Source organism: Protomyctophum parallelum (assembly GCF_964188405.1).
Source record: "Protomyctophum parallelum genome assembly, chromosome: 9".
Lineage (NCBI taxonomy): Eukaryota > Metazoa > Chordata > Actinopteri > Myctophiformes > Myctophidae > Protomyctophum > Protomyctophum parallelum.
Window position 1 is genome coordinate 14635011 of NC_139706.1, and position 8064 is coordinate 14643074.

General features: G+C 40.5%; 1 long non-coding RNA gene across 1 annotated transcript; it reads right to left on the bottom strand.

Annotated features, from left to right (window-relative positions):
* Positions 1-413: 413 nt before the first annotated feature.
* LOC310864082 lies at positions 414-7553 on the bottom strand. The gene is made up of 6 exons (XR_014569708.1): positions 7463-7553; positions 5268-5330; positions 2468-2503; positions 1822-1896; positions 1274-1308; positions 414-499 (listed from the first exon to the last, which is right to left on the bottom strand). It is a non-coding gene; the product is annotated as an uncharacterized lncRNA (long non-coding RNA).
* Between the last annotated feature and the right edge of the window lie 511 nt (positions 7554-8064).

The following is an 8064-nucleotide window of genomic DNA, read 5'->3' on the forward strand; positions in this document are numbered from 1 at the left end:
TTCCTGGCTCTCAGGCTCTGACAAGGCATTATAATGTATCCAGCATCTTGCCAACTTTGGTTTATATTACCAACTTTACTTAATTTGTCTATAAAAGTTTTAAATAGAGATATTTCTAATGGGGGGCACTACATCTTTTCACATGGAGCTCCTAGAAATGAAAGTGTTTGAGAACCACTAAAGTGGCTGCCTGGGGAGCAGAAGGTCACAGGTTCAGGACCCCATTCCCCTGTGCCCCGGCAGTGTTGGGGGAAAAACGAACTTAAGTCCAGTTTAAGACTAGCCATGGTTCTTGACTGTTTCAGGGCTAGTTTAAGACCAGCTAAAACCAGCAACAATCATAAGATGTTTTTTTTTGCAGTTTTTCTTTTCTTTTTCTTTTTTAGCAGGGAAATAAAGCAATAGAGACGTCATAGCTGTTGGCCAGTAGTCTTTATCAATACAAAATTAATACATGTTTACACAAATAAAATTAGAAGTCCTCTTCAGCTGGTCTTGGCTGAAAGAAAAACAAATGGAAAGGTTGTTTTAAAACAACAACAATAAAATGTAAATGTTTATGTTAATTCATTAAAAACAACACCAGAGTGTATAGTATAATTAATGCTAAATTCACAAAACCACTTCATGTATAAATGTGGTTATACAGTCTCGAGCTGGCCCATATCCTGCTCCAGATCTGCAAATGTCCCGGTTTTAAAAGTTTATAATTATGCTTTCCGAGATCGACACGTAATACATACTGACGCAATGTCGCGTATTGGCCAGCAGATGTCAGTAAAGTATTGATTTATAAAACCTACAGGCAGGCACACCACAAATTCAAGGCCCATAGGTCGTATTGGGCTCTATATAGCTACATCCACAGTATTTCCCAATAGTTTAACTAGTTCCCTGTTTAGTTATAATTAATGTAGACCACTGGTTCTCAACGTTGGACCCAGGCACCACCAGGGTTCCAAACGAGCCCTTAAGGGATTCCGTTTGGGTGTAGGCCTACAAAATGTACACTCTCAGGAACGGCCTACAGCCCCCACTGAGTCCATGGGATGAGAGTGAGCCTAATAACAATGCATTTCAAACTGGGGGTCCTTATATAGAGGAAAAGAATCCCGCACACCGTCTTCACTTGAGTTTAGATTGTATTGAGCAACGTTTCGGTCGTCAGACCTTCATCAGGCATAAAGAAGAACTGACAAACAGTCAGCATTAGTAGTACAACTCTAGGGGTCCTTGAAATGATAAAGGTTGAGAATCACTCATGTTGCTTTACCTTGCTTTTTTTACCACAGCTCATGATCTTGTTGCCTTTAGAGGAAAATGAGACAATCAGTGATTAGTCAGAACACCTGCAGCAGCCCACATATCAGTGCTATTCACCATTCGCTCAGCAATGTAACCCTGAACACAATAATTAGGTCAACAATGAGATGAGAGTGATGATGGCTTACACACACACACACACACACACACACACACACACACACACACACACACACACACACACACACACACACACACAGTTTCACAGAGCGACACCTTGGTACGTCAAAGTACACATGCACGCGCACGCATAATAGCCTACTGTATAATACCTTTTAATTCCAATATCCTCTTCCTTCTTCCTATAGCCTACAAACTTGCACTTTGAAAAGTATATAGGCCTTGCTGAATGGAGGCAAATGACAGATGACGCTCCTCACACGCACACGCACACACACACACACACACACACACACACACACACACACACACACACACACACACACACACACACACACACACACACACACACACACACACACACACACACACACTCACCAGCCAGAAGGAATACTGACAGGACCACTATGATGCCAGCGAAGGTCAGACCTCCAATACGCAGTGTGTGATAGTCTGCAAGTTACAGAAAGAAGTCATATACATTGTCAGCCATAATTATGAATTACTATCTCCCCCCCCCCCCCCCCTCTCTCTCTCTTACATGATGTCTTGCTGTGTAGCACTTAAATTCATATTGTATGTAATGAGACACAATGACTAATAACTGTCAAGCTTCCCCATGGAAAGAAATGCATTATGTAAAACCGTTATGCAAATCAAATAAATCAATGAAATTCACTTTACAAGTTGACTGTCTCACTCTCTTTCTTTCCTTGTTTTTTTTTCATCCCATCGCTGTTTTCATCCTTGTGACAGTCATCTATTATTGAAACCCTGGCTCAGACTGACGATACAATAAAGGCTGTAATCATGCTCTCTCTGTGTGCGTGTGCACCATACCTCATTCGTTTGCATCACGCTGTCTTTTGTCTACCTGTTTGTATTATGTATCTCAAAATCTATTTTCACAGTACGTGAATTTCCGACAATATTCTCTGTCGTTCTCATGTGTCAACATGGCTGAAAGTGACCCTATAGCTACTCCATTCAAACATTTATATTTGTAATAGTTGTGGTCACGTACCATACACAAAGTCTGCGTCTGGGTCAGGGACTGGAGCTGAGGAGAGACGCACAAGGTAACAATTATTTAGTTTTAGGTTATTTGCAAGAAGGCATATCCACTACTGTACCAGCTCAGTGGCCTTGTGGTTAGAGTGTCTGCCCTGAGACTGGGAGGTTGGGGTTGAATCCCCGGCCGGGTCATACCAAAGACTGTAAAAATGGGACCCAATGCCTCCCTGCTTGACACTCAGTCAGCATCAAGGGTTGGATGGGGGGGTGAGTCCCTGTGACATACTAGCGTCATGTCCAGGGGGTGTACTTGTACATCAAGCTGCCTCACGCTACAGAAACAGGACATAGGCTCCTGTCCTAGGCTATAGGCTCGGCAAGGCTATACTTATATCCACTACCGTCACTGTTTCTCAACCAGTGGTCCATCCATGCCATAATAACTGTAGTGTACTGTGTAGGTCCATGTGAAAATGTTTAGAAATGGTACAAAAATTTATAATATTATACGTATATAATATATATTTGTGAAATGCATGAAAAACATGTTTAAATAACACAATAAGAACTAATATCGTAGTGTGCTCATGTTTCTCTGAGGAAGGATGCTATTTTCGGGAAGTTTGCAAACGTCTTGGGCCAGGTGTGTGACAACATGATGATGGGTGTCATTCCGACCTGTGTGGATTTAGAGAAAATCCTATAAGCCTTATGCAATAACAATATCCTGATCTTTTAGCCTTTATCTCGCCGACAGTCCGAGTTATTAATAAATCAGGGGTTCTCAAACTTCTCAGAAAGCAGTGCCAAGCTACACTGCATGGTGCATGTACGTTGTGTTACAACGTCCAGCGTTGTCACGAAATGTCACTAAAAACTAAGCTTCAGATTCCCCAAAACAAACTGATGATGACTATATTTCTCTGCCTAAAGGAGCAGTTCATATGTATAATAACTCAATAACTCAAAATGACTTATTTTCTAAAAGAATCACCATGAATTCAAAGCTTAACCCATTCTAGACGGGAACCCCTTTTGGTGTTTTAACTAAGCATTATGTTATACTTTAGCTTTTGGAAAAATAGCAGATCTACAAGCTCATAGCGCACGCTACAAGCTTGTAGGTCTGCTATTTTTGAAAAATCGTGAAAATACGGCATCAATCTTTGAATATATATTCTTTCAGAAGACTTTCAGAAAAAACTTTTTTTATTTCGACGTCAGGCCTTAAAACACCAAAAGGGGTTCCCGTCCAGAATGTGTTAATGGGTTGTGTAATTGATAGAAAACAAATTAGTCCTTTTTTTGGGTGAACTTGTAACGGTCAGATATTTATATCACTGCTTCACCGTTACAAACTAGGCCTACTCATTTAGTTTGGGATGGCTCGGGGGAGAAGACAGGGTTATAAGCAATATCACTGGGATTGGTATAAGCCGAGTGGAATAGTACTTGAGTGGCGTGCAAGGTTATAATAGTTAACTAAAACTAACTAAAAAACGAAAACTAGAATTAACAAAACATTTTAGTTAACTGAAACTAATAAAAAATTAAAAATAAATTAAAAAACAAAAAACTGAAACTGTATTGTGTGTCCTCAAAACGAACTAAAACTAACTGAAATTATAGACAAAATACCCTTAGTTTTAGTTTTTATCAATATTTATATGCCTGTCGGATATTTATAATATAATAATCCTTTTAAATTCATTCGATTCATTTCCTCATTTCTCCAACAAGTTTTAAGGCCGTTTTCAGCACCGTACGGGAGCATGTAGCCACACTAACCCTAAACCAAAGTACGAAAAAAAACTAAAACTAAACTATAACTAAGCATTTTCAACAAAATAAAAACGAAATAGTTCCAAACATTGGAACTATCCCATTGAGATAGAATGAGCCACTTCCGCATTCCATTGTTACAAATGGGAGTCAAGGCCAGTGTCGTCACTCTCTTACTAGATTACTCTGGGTATAGAGATAGTCAAAGAGACATTACCCTCAGTGCTCTCAATACCATCATTATGTCTAACCACTTCCCCAAAGTGAGACACCCACACACAGCCACTCCACTGGAGGGAGCGACCATGACCCGGAGCACCACCCAAATTTAGAACAAACACAGGAAAGTGCCCATTGCCCTATAGCTGGCACCAAGATGTGGAATGCCCTGACACGTACAGTACCATCCATACAAAATGCGTAACACTGCAGTTTCTTCCACAATTGGCCTGAGAAAAACAAAAACAAAAACAAAACAAAAAAAACAGGAGACCTAAAGAGGAGGTCAATATAAATGTCCCATCTCTTTTGTACATATAGTTTGTATTTGTTGATGTATTATTGTGTTCATTGCGAGTGCTATGCTGATGAATTGAATACAGTATAGGTCTACATACTACATAGGACCACAATGGAATGTCCCCAGGACAAATACCAATAAGTGTTCAATAATCGATCATACGATTCTATAAGTGGCTTCTAAATCATGACAGTTTTCTGAAAAACCCATGTTTCTATGTCAGTGGTGCTCAAACCAGAATTATATGTAATTGGCCTCCCCAAAGATTTGAGTTAAAAACGTTCACTCTGAAAGCATATTTTCAGAGCTTTGCACTACATTTTCACGATTTTTCAAACATAGCAGACCTACAATCTCGTAGCGCGGCACTCGGTGGCGCGCTATGAGCTTGCAGATCTGCTATTTTTCAATAGCTAAGGCATGACATAATGCTTGAAACACGAAAAGGGGTTCCCGCCCCAAAATGGGTTAAGATATTTTGTAGAAATCCAGTAGCTTGCTGACTTACCGCCTGCAGAAGACATGTTGGCTGGCCTGTTTTAAGCACCGTCTGTGACTTCAGATGACACAACTGAGGGGGAATGAAAAACAGACAAAAGGTGGCCATTATAATAGCAGCTGCCAGCTGTCGATGAGTGTTGTTTTCGTCGACTAAAACTATGACGAAAAATGTGCGTCGACTACCTTTTTTCACTGACGAAAACTAAATGGAAACTAAATGAGAACTAAGCTATGATGACTAAAACTAAGACTAAATGTATTGACAATTTCGTCAACAAATAAAAACTAGACTAAAATGTCAGGAAGGGACTATAGTGGACAAGAGATCCAGTTTAAGTCATTTTACACTAGGTTGCATGCTGAAAATCAGATCTACAAGCTCACAAAATATAAAATAAAATGAGCCATTAAGACGGCATCAAGGCCCGCCGAAATACATTTTAGTCGACTAAATCAACTGTAGATTTAGTCCACTAAAATCGTATGATATTTAGTCGACTACAACTAGACCAGCACTAAAACATTCCAGGCGACTAAAATGTGACAAAGATTAAGCGAAAAAACTATTCAAGACCACGACTAAAACCAAAATCAGATTTTTTTGCTGCCAAAAACAACACAGCCGTCGATCCATTTCAAATGTGCTCCTTTCGTAAAGTATATGTTTACAGGGCCGACTTATGCGGATTAGGTTTCGGTAATCTCTCTATTTTAATAAAGTCGGAGATTGAGGTGTAATTGGATTCTTGGGTTTTGATGAGTCGTGGTTGAGAGACTAGGAAACCCTATACATATTTATGTCCCCTGTGTCTCGCTTCAGATCGGTTTTCTAACTGTAGCCTTTATTACAGCACAATGATTACTTTGACCTTTAAGAGAGTGTGATACTGAAATTGATTGCCTCTTTCTTTCTCTCTCACACACATGCACACACACACACACACACGCGCGCGCGCAAACGGTTCTGTCCATCTACGTATAAATCTCCAGCTCTATACCGTAATCATTAACCGCAACATGAACTGTAGCAAAATGATGAAATTCCCCATGCACCTCCATTTTGTTGTGTGTATACCTATTCTGTTCCCGTCGTCAGTGCGTGTGTGTGTGTGTCTGGTCCATATATGCAACGCACCAGTGACCATAAAAGACATATCCAGCGAAGAGGAAAAAAGTTACTCATTGAGGTTATTCTAATTATTTATTAACCTTTCTTCAACCTATCCCGAAGCCAATGTTAAAAGAAGAGAAACTGTCCTTGATGTCCAGTGGAAGGTCTTAACAAGGACATTCCCTGAATGGCCCGGCATGCAAAAACCATCATTTTGTTCTGATTGTGGGATTCTGTTTGTGGGACCAACCCACTCCCCAACCTACATTTAAAAATATATATTGTTTTTAATTTTAAAAAGGAAAAGAATTGTATACATTGTAAAGCAAATGAACAAACAAACAAACGAATCTAAGAAATGTCATGAATAGAAAATATGAATAATTAAGAAGTAGTGAATTTAGCTAACAAGCAGCACAGCGTTGTGGATCACTTGTAGATCTGCTATTCTCACTTAGTTTGGGTCCCAGGCAAAAATACCAACCTCGGTGTGAAAAGTTTGACTTTTGACCTTGACCACTGTTTTGAAGGTGGGATTAGCAGGCGCGTTCCTGTGTGTTGTATTTTCGTATACATGATTAGTGGAACAGCTAATTGAAATCAGTTTCAGTTAAATATAAAGGATTTAGTTGATCATAAGCAGCTTCTTGCTGATGCAGTGGTTCTCAAATTGAGGGATCTACTGTATTGTTGAGGGGGTTCCAGGGGGGGTCCCCAGAGAAATGAGGAACACTCTAAACACTTTTTAGTATAGCCTATTACATTTTGTTTTAGGCTGTTCGAAAACAGCCAATTTCTACACGCTACACTCTCTGAGTTACCGACCCATAAGGGTCCATTTGGTTCCTAATTATCATTTAGCTGGGGGGACCCCCTGGAACTCTCTCAAGGACCCCCACCCGGACCCCACTTTGGTAACCGCTGATATATAAACAATTGATTCTGAAGAGTGAGACCCACTTGACTATACCTACTCTATAAGTGAGCGCTCAAATCATGCAGCAACAAGTAGTGAAACTGCTGAAGCACGATGAATGGAGTTTTTAAGATTGAAGCTGTGTGTACTAGAGAGTCAATAATGCAGAACTCACCTCTTCTGGCTCCGCTCCCGTTCTGTCAGGTCAGGTGGGTGTTTTGTGTGTCTGGTCTCGTCGGTGACACTAGGCAGGTGCAGAGCAGACTCATGACGCCTTGCCCGACAGACACACCCCCTAACACAAATGCACACACACACACACACACACACACATACACACACACCCTCACACACACACACACACACACACACACACACACACACACACACACACACACACACACACACACACACACACACGTGCGCGCGCGCGCACACACACACACACACACACACACACACACACACACACACACACACACACACACACACACACACACACACACACACACACACACACACACGTACATCTATACACAGTCAAATTCTCTGTGACAATGTATACCTTTGTAACTGAATGGCTTAAACTAGAGAATGGCTTAAACTAGAGGCCCCATCCGTACAATCTGAACTAGGAAAGTCAGCTTTTTGCTTCGATGCCCCAACCACATGGAACACTTTACAGCAAACATTGAAAATGAATACCCCAATATCTTGGTGGTCAATTTAATGACCTGCTTTTGAACCTCCCTACCTCAATATGTAACTGTTTTTATG